We start from the raw sequence: 12,563 nt of genomic DNA, 5'->3' as shown, positions 1-12,563 counted from the left end.
CTGTTTATTAGTCCCAATCAAAGAGTGTCATGTATGTATGATTTTACTGCTGTAGCCAATATGTAATTCAAGTCTGCAACGTTTCACCTAACTGTTATTAAAAAGTATGAAGTTTAAGCCATTTTAACATTTCACCTGTTTGTATAAACGAGTACGAATGTTTAGCTGTTTTAACTTGTCAAAGTTGGATTTATATACCACCTGAAGTACACACACATATATTCGACACCTCAAAACAAACACCTCCAAATGCTTTAAACAATTATTCTGTAATAATGTTGTTACGATGTATATTCTTTGCACTTTGCGATTATATCTTCTCTTCTGCTATACGAACCTTGAACCCAGCTGATTCCAGACGCCATATTTGTTTACAAATGTGGCAGTATACGTGTGATGTGTTACGACAGCAAAAGGAACCTGTGACCACAGGAGGTACTCTAGTTTACTTATTTAATGTTTACCATTAGATTTAAGTTTAATTTTTTGTCAAAAGTAATCCTAAACCATATTCTGTAATATTGTCTTGTTTCTCCACTAGGCAGTGCCACAAGTTCCTCCAAAAAAAAAAAAAAAAAGAAAAAAACTTAACACAACACACACACAAATGTAATACTAACTAGTGTAAATCCACCCGATGATGGAAGTTTAAATCTTCTAAACGCGTCGTGGAAATAAATAAAACGGTGACTGGTAACAGTGAACTTGTTGTTTCATTTAATATAAGGAGTTTATAAATTTGAGCCACACATTAAAAGCTCAACTAGTTTTATTCTGTATACATAGAAAACAATATCGGGATATTCGCCGATATTGTCACACTAGAAAAAAAACGTCTGATAATGAATTACATGCTTTAATCCGCTGTGTAATGCATGTATGTTAGTTCACTTACTGCCATAATCTAGGTGTAGTGATAGCAATACCGAACGGTAACCGCTGTTCTGGTAGCGGAATATACTGCTAATTGTCAGTGGAATAAAAGCATTGTGTGTACTCCACGATATACAGTGATGAGCATGGAAATGGTAAAATCAACAAGACTACATGGAATAAACATTAAATTTGCAAACTTCGACATGCAGATGATTAGTATTTCGGAGCAACTGCACAGTGTGTGTAAGAGTAACACTATCAGAACCTGAATTTATATATACTATAAAATACATCTGTGTGTATTTGTGTTCCACATATCCTAAATCAATGGATCGTTTTCAACCAAAATTGATACACATACCATTCACTGTATGGAAAGAATAACTGTAAGAACCACGTACCGTCCACAGGGGATTCGAGGCGAGGGGGGAGGGAGGGGCAACAGGGATAACACCGTAGTTCAGGAGTGTCTGGAGTAATTTCCACCATACTTCAGATACGCATGACTCGTCCATACTAATATACTAGCGAACCCGGCAATGCTTCGCAGTTGCGAAATATGTGCGTGATCTGGATATATGTTCTAATCTCCTTCTGCACGTTCTCTCTGTCCGCCTCCGCTTCCCCTTCTCACTGTCTGTACTCCCCATACTTCCCTCTCGTTGTCCATCAGCTCTTTCCCTCTCTCTATCTCCTCCTGCACCGTCTGTCTGTCCATCTCCTCCTTCACCTTCCCTATATCTCTGCATCGCTCGTCTATTTTTTGTCCATCTCCTTCCCCCCCCCCCCCCCCCCTCTCTATCGCCTCCTGCACCGTCTGTCTGTCCATCTTCTCCTTCACCTTCCCTATATCTCTGTATCGCTCGTCTCTTCGTCCATCTCCTTCCCCCCCCCCCCTCCCCCCCCCCCCCCCCCCATTGAGTACAGGAGTGAATTGGTAAATCGGTTGGAACTGGCATACAGGCTATGAGAGACCTCTCCTTCTGCTGGATCTGTGAAGGTAGTAGCTTGAGTGACAGTATTTTACATAGTTTTAATTAGCAAAAGGGTAGAATTACAAAGTTTTGGATTGAGTCAGACTCCGTAGTAATATTCTAATCATAAGCCGATAAGTCATAAACATAGCTTTGGTGTTTTCTGTTAAAACCGGGTGTGAGGAAGAAAGCAAAACTGCTCATAGTTGTGCAAGCACTTTCTGTAAATTTTATGTAGGGAGGAAGAACATATATAGAAGAAAAAACCGTCTAACAGTTTAAAAGCCATGCTACCGTAGTTAAAACTGATTGCGAGAAAGAAAACAAAATCTTACATGTGCACGTCATAGCACAGCACAGATTCCTTTTTCCCGCTGTCAGTTTTAGCAGAAAATCTGTACATTATTTTTTTAAAATATATACAGCTATGTCTATCTGAATCTTTATTAGAGTATCATGTAAAAAATTGATGTAAGTGCGTAAATTGATTTTTGCTAACAACGTATATTTATACAATATTAAAATTACATGTGGCCTGCGTCCGTCCGACTGTAATTTGAATAACGTGTAAAAATTACATATAAATCGGTCAAGAAATTTTCGAGGTTTTTGCTAACAACGTTTCTACAAGTGTTTCCCAGAAAGTAATGCACCGTAATTTTTTTTCAATCATTCTGTGTTGAACATAATGAGAATTACACACACGAAAGAATGGTGTTTTATCTACACACGTATTTTTCCACGTAAGCTCCATCCCGTTTTATGGCCTTCCTCCAGCGCGAAACAAGGGCGTGTATGCCCTGTCGGCAGCAGTCCTAGCCAGGGTGGTGGAGGACAGATGCAGCGCCAACTGCCGAGTCGTAATGTGTCTGTCCTCGCGAATGACATCAGCTCGCTGCGACATGCCAGGTGCGACAGCCGTGGATGGTCTCGACGACTGCTAGAAATCGTGGAGTTGCGCCGAACCGCCTTCTAATGACCTAACCCTGCATGCCCGGCGACTAACTGTACTTCTGTCGACAGCAGATGTTCCATAGACGTTGCACAAGCGCTTGTGAACAGTCCCCACAGTTTCTTCCTCTGCAGTGAGAAATTCAATGACGGCAGTTGCTTGTAAAATATGTCACCTACAGACGCCATTTTGAAACTGTCTTGCAGCTACGCTATCAGTTGGAAGTGACGGAAACTTGGCACACTCACTCAGGAGACTCAAATAATACGTACGTACGTAACGTTTCGCATTCGTAGCATTGTTATCGGCTGAGAAAAAAATGCGGTGTATTACATTCTGGGCAACCCTCGTATAATGTAGACTATGTCCATCTGGAAGTTTATTCTAGTACCACATAAAAATTTTAAGTAAATCGATCAAGGGCTTTTCTAGATTTTTGATAACAACCTTTTACAACGACTTGCCTTTATGTAGTGTATTGATTTTATACGTGTGTTCACATTCCACATGTATTTAAAAACGTTGCCTTTGTCCGTTGCAATTTCTATTAGAGAACACAGTAAATATTTGAAATAAAGCGGTTAAGAACTTTCCGAGATTATTGCCAACAACCTTTCCGCTTTCTATCTATCTCAGTCTGAATGGTTATTAAGGTATTGTTTAAAAATCAGAAGGTAGGCTAATTACTAAAAACTTTTCCAAATTATTGGTAGAAACGTTAAGCAACGACTTGTCGTTATACATACAGGTATAGTACAGAGAAAGGGTAAACGGTGTTAGCAAAAATCTCGAAAAGTTCTTAACCACTTTACTTCAAATTTTTATACAGTGCTCTGACAAAACATTACTTACAGTGAGGGAACATTGCTTCATATCTCAAAACAAATTAAAATCTTCTACGTGCGCCGAGTGCATGTACGTACGTTTCCTCTGGTGCAGTGCAGGCTCACTGAGGTGTCCATGAGGTGCCACATACGGCAGTCGCACGACATGTCGACAGAGGCCAGGGCGCGTGGAGCGACCGACACCGCCAGTATCGTCCACGCGGGTAGCAGCCGCATCTCAGTCGCTAAAAGGACACATCAAGCATGAGTTCTTTCTTTTAGAATTGGCGGGAGGAGACGGTGACGTACACAAAATGTTCATTCTGGTATTGCAACGTCCAAATAGGAAGGGTGTCATGCTATCCGCAAGTCAGCTCTCATGTCTCAGCAGACAACCACGTATCAATATCACACGCTGTCTTGGGTCTTTTCTCCGGTGCTCTTTCCACTAGCATTCTTAACTTAGTTCGCTCATTTGGCTAGTGACTTCTTTGATTTAGAACAGGGTTTGTAACGGCAGTGTTGATAGCGATCTCTCCAATACTTTTCTAGTGTCTCTCGTATCTGTGTCCTCACGTGGTGTAATTCCACAGTTTCTGATGGTGAATGGCAGATTTCAAATCGTATTTCTAGTTCGTTAGGTTATTTCCTTTGTTTTCCTGCTACATGTGTAGGTGCTCGAATGATCGGTGTGTTGCGGTCGAGCCGGCCGGTGTGGCCGTGCGGTTCTAAGCGCGTCAGTTTGGAACCGCGTGACCGCTACGGTCGCAGGTTCGAATCCTGCCTAGGGCATGGATGTGTGTGATGCCCTTAGGTTAGTTAGGATTAAGTAGATCTAAGTTCTAGGGGACTGATGACCTCAGTAGTTAAGTCCCATAGTGCTCAGAGCCATTTTGTTGCGGTCGATATGGTGACTTGTGATGTGGGGTCTGTGTTACAGTTCGGAAGAAATAGTAATCCTGCCTTTCTGCTTAGTTTTTGTGCTTTGTGGTATGGCTGCGGGGATGGGATGTGATATCATTGTGTCATACACGTCAGCCCTAAGGCTCCGTAATCAATTGGCGATATAGGCCTACATATCAGCGAACACCAAGAATAAGTTTCACAAAAACCACTCGTTTCGGATAATCTTGCGCTAGCACGAACTATAGTATTTTGACAGATTGCAGATGGCCCATTTCATTAGCACCTGAGCTTTACCTATGCTCCACCATGTCATATCAGTTCACCCCATTCCAGTCAACACAGAGACAGATTTCCGGCAGCCGCTGCTCGGACAATTTGGTCATACAACGTCTTCAAATTCACCCTTCCTAACCACAGTCACTGCCGTTTCCGGAGACGGTTTGGGTCTGCGCAGTCCTCTAGTGGATTTCAACGTTATTAAAGCCAGGGTTGCTTTCAGTTTCTTCTTATCTACTCGTACACTGTGCAACAGAATTAAAGGATCATTCCTACGAAACCTTGTAATTGTGTCCTGTTCCAACGCCTAAGTTTATATTTGGTTCATGGGAGCCTACTACCTTCCTCTCCAATGGTAAAAAAGTGCGGCAGCATGCAACGTCATCCTCAGGCTCGATGACGGTTCACACGGCAAGGTATCGATACGTGTGGAGAAACGGACAGAAGTTTATGTGACATGTAAATTGTGTTAATGATGTCAAATTAGCACCAAATTTCAACACACTTCTGCCCAAAACCACCGTGAACGCCTTACATAATAGAAAGATCGTCACAGCCCCTCTTACACGCAAATATCGACCTTTCTTTTAACGACTGTGCGATGGAGGTCAGAGCTGCGACGCTCGCGCGGTTTTCTCAAGAGTGGTCGAGGAAAATATTTCAGACACACCGCGGCTCAGAATCGAATCGCGGTGCGATGATCTGAAGGATGACGTTCTTGACAGCTATTTCCACTGTTGACACCTTCTGGACGACTCACTCCTTCTCAACGGATATCACGGGGCTCGAATCATTCTGAACATGATGTCACCCCTCTCGAGTGCAGTGCGACCGTATTAAGCTCTGGGGTAGAGGGTGGAGCCATTAGGGACTGTTCAGTACCACTGGACGAAAATTGAACGTGATGCAAAACAGTAAACAGTCCTAATGCTTTTTCAGTGTTTCTGTTCACACTCTCCTGTGACGTTATCGTGGAGAGGCGTGAGCTTGACACATGCTTGAATAAAATGCGAAGGGTCCGTCAAAGACCTCCCAATTCGGCAAAACACTAGGTGGCACCTGTCCATATTTACTGAGTATTTCCCAATCGTGCCTTCATAGAGGAAACTTGAAAACTATCCCTAGACGCCTACCACCAGGCGACAAGCCCTGGAGGTGTCTCAATCGGTTTGGCTAAATGCAGGCACTTTGGGCTACTGTGCACTTATCTGTAATTGTGCATTTTTAAAATCCTCAGTAAATGTAGCGAGGTGTCACCTCTTAGAGAGATCCTGTGCCGTTTCATTCTCATCTTTGTCAATTCAATACAGCTCCGTGATCACGCCACAGGAGTGCATAAAACAGGAGCACTGAAAAAGCATAAGAACCCACTGCTGCTTCGGATCACGTTAAAATTTCGTCAAATGGATTTTTTTGAATGGTCCCTTCTTTCTAATCTGTACGTGAGAGCAATAGCTGCAGTCCTGCTGCGTTCCAAAGGGACGCGGTCACGTTCAGTTTGGATGCACCCCTACAATGTCCATAGAGAGGGGTTCAATCGTCCAAGCGTATCAGCTGCATCAAAGGTTGTCAGTGTCCATAGAGAATGGTTAAATAGTATAAGGGAGCCGGCTGTGTCAAATGTTGCCAAGAAAGTTTTACTGGCGCTCATTGTGCTTCGAATTTTCGTTTTAGATTGCGAAATGTGTCGGAATCCACGCCCCACGCTGGTCGCCGCTGTTCTGATATCCGTCGCAAAGGCATCAAAACGGATGAAATGTGGGTAAGAGAGGATGTGACGACCTTCTCATAGTGTGACACGTTCACAGTGGTCTTGATGAAATTTGGTGCCCATATGACGTTCACATGAACTTCTGGGCACCGATCTTTATTTCGCTAGTGTTGACACCTTCTTGTTGTAAGGGTCGTCGAGTCAAACGGTGATGTCGCCACGCCTTTGTGCCTTTACAGACGATGGTTGCAGGCACATTTGAGCCAAACTACAAACTCTTGCGTTGGAATGGGAGACAAGTAAGGGGTTTCGAAAAAGTGATCCTTTAATTCATTTTTTATTTAAAATGAAAATCCTCTAGCTGTATTTAAGATTTAATATTTATTTGGCTACTTTAATTCTGTTGCGCAGTGTACTAGATATTCATTGTAGCAATTTACATGGCGAAGGAATGCCTCCCTCATCTTTCCACATCTTTCTTATACCAACAAGAATGTCAGCACTCGTTGGCGCACCCACTTTACAGGACTTACTCACTGGCAAACTGGGAGACCTTCATTAAAACTTACTGCCGACTGTCAAATCCGCTTGGATGAATGTCTCGAAATCTATGGGAAGATTCGAACGAGAGAGAAATTGCATAGGATCAATCTCACACAAAAATCCTCTCTGCAGTAAGCGTCAGTTACAGGATACCCTTGCACATAGATTCATTTTTTGTGATCAATTTGGCTGTGGACAAGGAAGAAATAGGCTTTAATCATCAGGACGACTCCTAACACCTTACAGTGTAATGTTATTTAGCCGAGCTGTTCTAGGCGCTTTAGTCCAGAACCACGCGACTGCTGCGGTCGCTGGTTCGAATCCTGCCTCGGGTATGGATGTGTTTGATGTCCTTAGGTTAGTTAAGTTTAGGTAGTTTTAAGTTCTAGGGGACTGATGACCTCAGATGTTAAGTCCCATAGTGCTCAGAGCCATTTGAACCATTTGTAATGTTATTTTGCAACCGGACTGGCACATGGTCCCGGGAGCCAAATACTGCTCGTATACTCGGTGCTGGCTCATTGTACTCACTTCCCGAAAGCAAAGCTACTCCCGGCATGCTGGCCTCCCAGTCTTATGTAAAACACTGGATAGTGCGACAGAGATGCGGCAGACAATACGTTCAGCGGCACCAAATGTTTTCAGTCATCTCTCTGGGTTTTCATTGACGAGGAATAAAGTTTGAATTAAATGAAAACCAACGACGCTATTAGGATGTTCTTTTTATTTTTTTTTTACTTAATCGTTTTTTTGAGTTATCCGTCTTCTGATTGGTTTGATGCAGCTCGCCACGAGTACCTCTCCAGTGCCAAACTGAAAGCAGAACTTGCACCACACGTCCTCAAATATTTGTTGGATGTATTCCAGGCTCGATCTTCCTCTAGAGTCTTTACCCTCTACAACCCCCTCTAATACTACAGAAGTTAATCCGTGATGTCTTAACTGTCCCCCTTTCTTGTCCCTGTTTTCTATATATTCTTCTCGTATCCTTTACCTCGGCGATTCTCCAGAGAACATCCTCACTACATACCTTATCAATCCACCTAAATTTTAACATTCGACTATAGCACCACATCTCACATGCTTTAATTCTCTTCTGTTCCTGTTTTCCCAAAGTCCATGTCTCACTACCATACAATGCTGTGCTCGAAACGTACGTTCCCAGAAATGTCTTCAAATTAAAGCCTATGTTTGATATTAGTAGACTGTTCTTGAGTAGGAACGCCCTTTTTTCCCAGTACGGTTCCACTTTTGACGTCCTCCTTGTTCCCTTCGTCCTGGGATATATTGCTGCTCTGGTGGAAGAATTCCTTCATCTACTTCTTGATTACCAAGTTAAGTTTCTCAATGTTCTCATTTCTGCTGCTTCTGTATTCTTTCGTTCTCCTTTGATTTACTCTCGATGTACTCTCTGGAATGTTGGTCCCATTCAGCGGAACCTGCCGTTCCTTAGTTTCACTGAAGATAGCAATGTCATGAGTCAATTTTATCACTGATATTCCTTCATCCTGACTTTTAATGCCACTCTTGGACCTACCTTTTATTTCCATAATTCCTTCTTCGATGCATAGATTGAACAGTAGGGGCGAAAGACTTCATCCTTGTACTACTGGACCAAACAGAACATACTGTTACGCCGGCCGAAGTGGCCGTGCGGTTAAAGGCGCTGCAGTCTGGAACCGCAAGACCGCTAAGGTCGCAGGTTCGAATCCTGCCTCGGCCATGGATGTTTGTGACGTCCTTAGGTTAGTTAGGTTTAACTAGTTCTGAGTTCTAGGGGACTAATGACCTCAGCAGTTGAGTCCCATAGTGCTCAGAGCCATTTGAACCATTTGCCATACTGTTCCGAAGAAGAGACATATTTTTCATTTTTAAGAGATTTAATTTCAAGAATGAAAACTAACAAAAGATAAGAGAGGAGAAAAGAGGAAATAAAAACATTGAAGATTACAGCTTGAGAATCTGGTCATACAAGCCCATTTTCAGTGCATCTGACTAGCAATGAAAATTTCTTGGGTCGAAGGTTCGAAACCGGCACTGCTTACATTTTGAATAAAAATAATCAGTTATGGCAGCCGAAGACTTCCGGTAGAAGGCCTCGCTGTCGTCCTGCCAACGGCCTTGTCAAAGAGAGCGGAGGAACGGATGGAACTTCAGGGGAATCTCTTCTCCTGCCACTAAAGGTTCGAAAAATAAGCCGTGATCAGCGATATGAGGATACAGAAGGAAATGGGAACCAGTGCATTAAAGACACAGTATGTACGTCTAGAGGACATGTGGCCTGCAATTAAAAAAGTGTCATGATGATCTCTCCATTGGCAAAAGGTTCCGGATTAGTCACCATTTCGGATCACCCAGGTGAAGGGACCACGTGAAAAGAAATGAATAACCAACGGCAGAAAGGATTGTCGAAAGTTTGAACGTGATAGGTAAGGTCAAAACACTGAAAACGGAAATGCTAAGGTTCAGTCTGGATATATTGTGGGTCAGTGAAGCAGCAGAAAGAGGTGTAACGGGGGTAAGACTGATTATGAGTACAAAGATAGGGCTGAGAGTGTGTTACTGTGAACGTTGAGTTATAGTAGAGTGAACAGCCATTCACAGAAGTGGAGGCAGAAAACCAACGTCGACAACGTGAGTTCAGATATACATTCCAACATTAAATGAAGAACAGCAAGAGACAGAAAGAATGTAGAAGGAAATTGAACTGGTAAATGAAAGAGGAGAAAGAATCATTGAATGCAGCAATGAATTTCAGCTTGTAATAGCGAAAATAGTGTTCAAAAAACACAAGAGACGGAGATGTACTTGGGAAAGGCCTGAGTACGTGACTATCCCAGCTAGATTACATTTTGGTCCTACAGACATCCCCAAATAAGGTACTGGTTGTAAAGTGTCTCTGGGGCACATACAGCCTCTGTTCACAATTCAGTGATAATGAAAAATGGGTTGAAGTTTGACAAATCCGTTCGAAAGAATCCACACTACTGGCCATTAAACTTCCTACACCACGAAGACGTGCTACAGACGCGAAATTTAACCGACAGGAAGAAGATGCTGTTATTTGCAAATGATTAGCTTTTCAGAGCATTCACACAAGGTTGGCGCCGGTGGCGACACCTACAACGTGCTGACGTCAGGAAAGTTTCCAACCGATTTCTCGTACACAAACAGCAGTTGACCGGCGTTGCCTGGTGAAACGTTGTTGTGATGCTTCGTGTAAGGAGGAGAAATGCGTACCATCACATTTCCGACTTTGATAAAGGTCGGATTGTAGCCTATCGCGATTGCGGTTTATCGTATCGCGACATTGCTGCTCGCGTTGGTCGAAATCCAATGACTGTTAGTAGAATATTGAATAGGTGGGTTCAGGAGGGTAATGCGGAACGCCGTGCTGGATCCCAACGGCCTCGTATCACTAGCAGTCGAGATGACGGGCATCTTATCCGCATGGCTGTAACGAATCGTGCAGCCACGTCTCGATCCCTGAGTCAACAGATGGGGTCGTTTGCAAGACAACAACCATCTGCACGAACAGTTCGACGACGTTTCCAGCAGCATGGTCTATCAGCTCGGAGACCATGGCTGCGGTTACCCCTGACGCAGCATCACAGGCAGCAGCGTCTGCGATATTGTACTCAACGACGAACCTGGGTACACGAATGGCAAACCGTCATCTTTTCGGATGAATCCAGGTTCTGTTTACAGCATCATGATGGCCGCATCCGTGTTTGGCGACGTCGCGGTGAACGCACATTGAAATTGTGTATTCGTCATCACCTTACTGGCGTATCACCCGACGTGATGGTATGGGGTGCCATTGGTTACACGTCTCGGTCACCTCTTGTTCGCATTGACGGCACTTCGAACACTGGACGCTACATTTCAGATATGTTACGACCAGTGGCTCTACCCTTCATTCGATTCCTGCGAAACCCTACATTTCAGCAGGATAATGCACGACCGCATGTTTCAGTTCCTGTGCGGGCCTTTCTGGATATAGAAAATGTTCGACTGCTGCCCTGGCCAGCACATTCTCCAGATCTCTCACCAATCGAAAACGTCTGGTCAATGGTGGCCGAGCAACTGGCTCGTCATAATACGCCAGTCACTGCTCTTGATGAACTGTGTTATGTGTTGAAGCTGCATTGACAGCTGTACCTGTACACGCCATCCAAGCTCTGTTTGACTCAATGCCCAGGCGTATCAAGGCCGTTATTACGGCCAGAGGTGGTTGTCTGGGTACTGATTTCTCAGGTTCTATGCACCCAAATTGCGTGAAATTGTGATCACACGTCAGTTCTACTATAATATATTTGTCCAATGAATACCCGTTTATCATCTGTATTTCTTCTTGGTGCAGCAATTTTGATGGCCAGTAGTGTATCTGCGGAGATGTAAGACAGTAAGATCCTGATGAATGGCGAGATGCGTTGGAAGTTCTACCAGGCTACACATGTCGCGACAGTGATCACCACAGTAGGCAGTTCAGATGAACAGGAAAGATTTAGTTAGAGCAATCACATAAGGCGGACAAAAGTGGTTCAAATGGCTCTGAGCACTATGCGACTTATCTTCTGAGCTCATCAGTCGCCTAGAACTTATCTTTGGTGAAGGAAAATGTCAGTTCATTCTCTGTGCTGATCAATGAACTCCATGATATTACGGAACCACATTAACTGTACCTCAAAGTGACATTCATAAACCGGAAAAAGTAACGTGTTCATTATTTCGCAGCTAACTCTCGACATAAAAACACGTGAGTGCAAACTGAGGTAAGAATTAAGAACGGAGTTCGTATTTAAGAATGACTTACATAGATCCACTCACTACCTTACAAACAAGGAGGCTCCATTAATTCTACGTAATATGTCATCTCTAACACATATATGAGAGTTATACGAAGAAGATTCTATGTAGTGTGTCGATTACTGCATAGGTCAACTCGTTGACGAACTAAATACAACGGCACTCCACAAGCCACCGCAGGTGAGTCACGTAGCGTTCACAGTGATCGAAAACTGTTCTTATACCCTTTTATGCTGGAAGGAAGACTGACAACAAAACATCCCTTAGTATGAGACTGAATTTCACTTACTCTACCACTGCAGGTAATAGGAGAGCAGTGTCTCCCAGGATGTAATTCACTCATTCACTCGTTTTGGCACTAATGCTCCAGGACTTTTAAAACTAATTATTCACACACAACGCCTTTCTTTCAGAGTGTCCTACCCGACAAGTGTTCTGGGCGCCTTCTGTTTTGTTCCACACGGACAATAACCAGTAGCTCAAAGAGGCCTCCACTCAGTTGCGTGACTGTTCGCGAAAAGGGAACACAGCTGACGATGTTTCCCGTTATGCAGTTAGCGAAGACCGCAGTGTTGACTCAGTACAGTGTGCATGCTGTAGGAGATTTAATGTGACGTAGACATTCTCTCCGAAGAAAGTGGTATCGACACATCCAGGGCAGTTGTGAAAAAAAGCAACTTGTGAAGAAGCTC

Source organism: Schistocerca americana, chromosome 2 (genome assembly GCF_021461395.2).
Source record: "Schistocerca americana isolate TAMUIC-IGC-003095 chromosome 2, iqSchAmer2.1, whole genome shotgun sequence".
Classification (NCBI taxonomy): domain Eukaryota; kingdom Metazoa; phylum Arthropoda; class Insecta; order Orthoptera; family Acrididae; genus Schistocerca; species Schistocerca americana.
The sequence above is the reverse complement of the archived record's forward strand: the minus strand, read 5'-3'. Positions refer to the sequence as shown.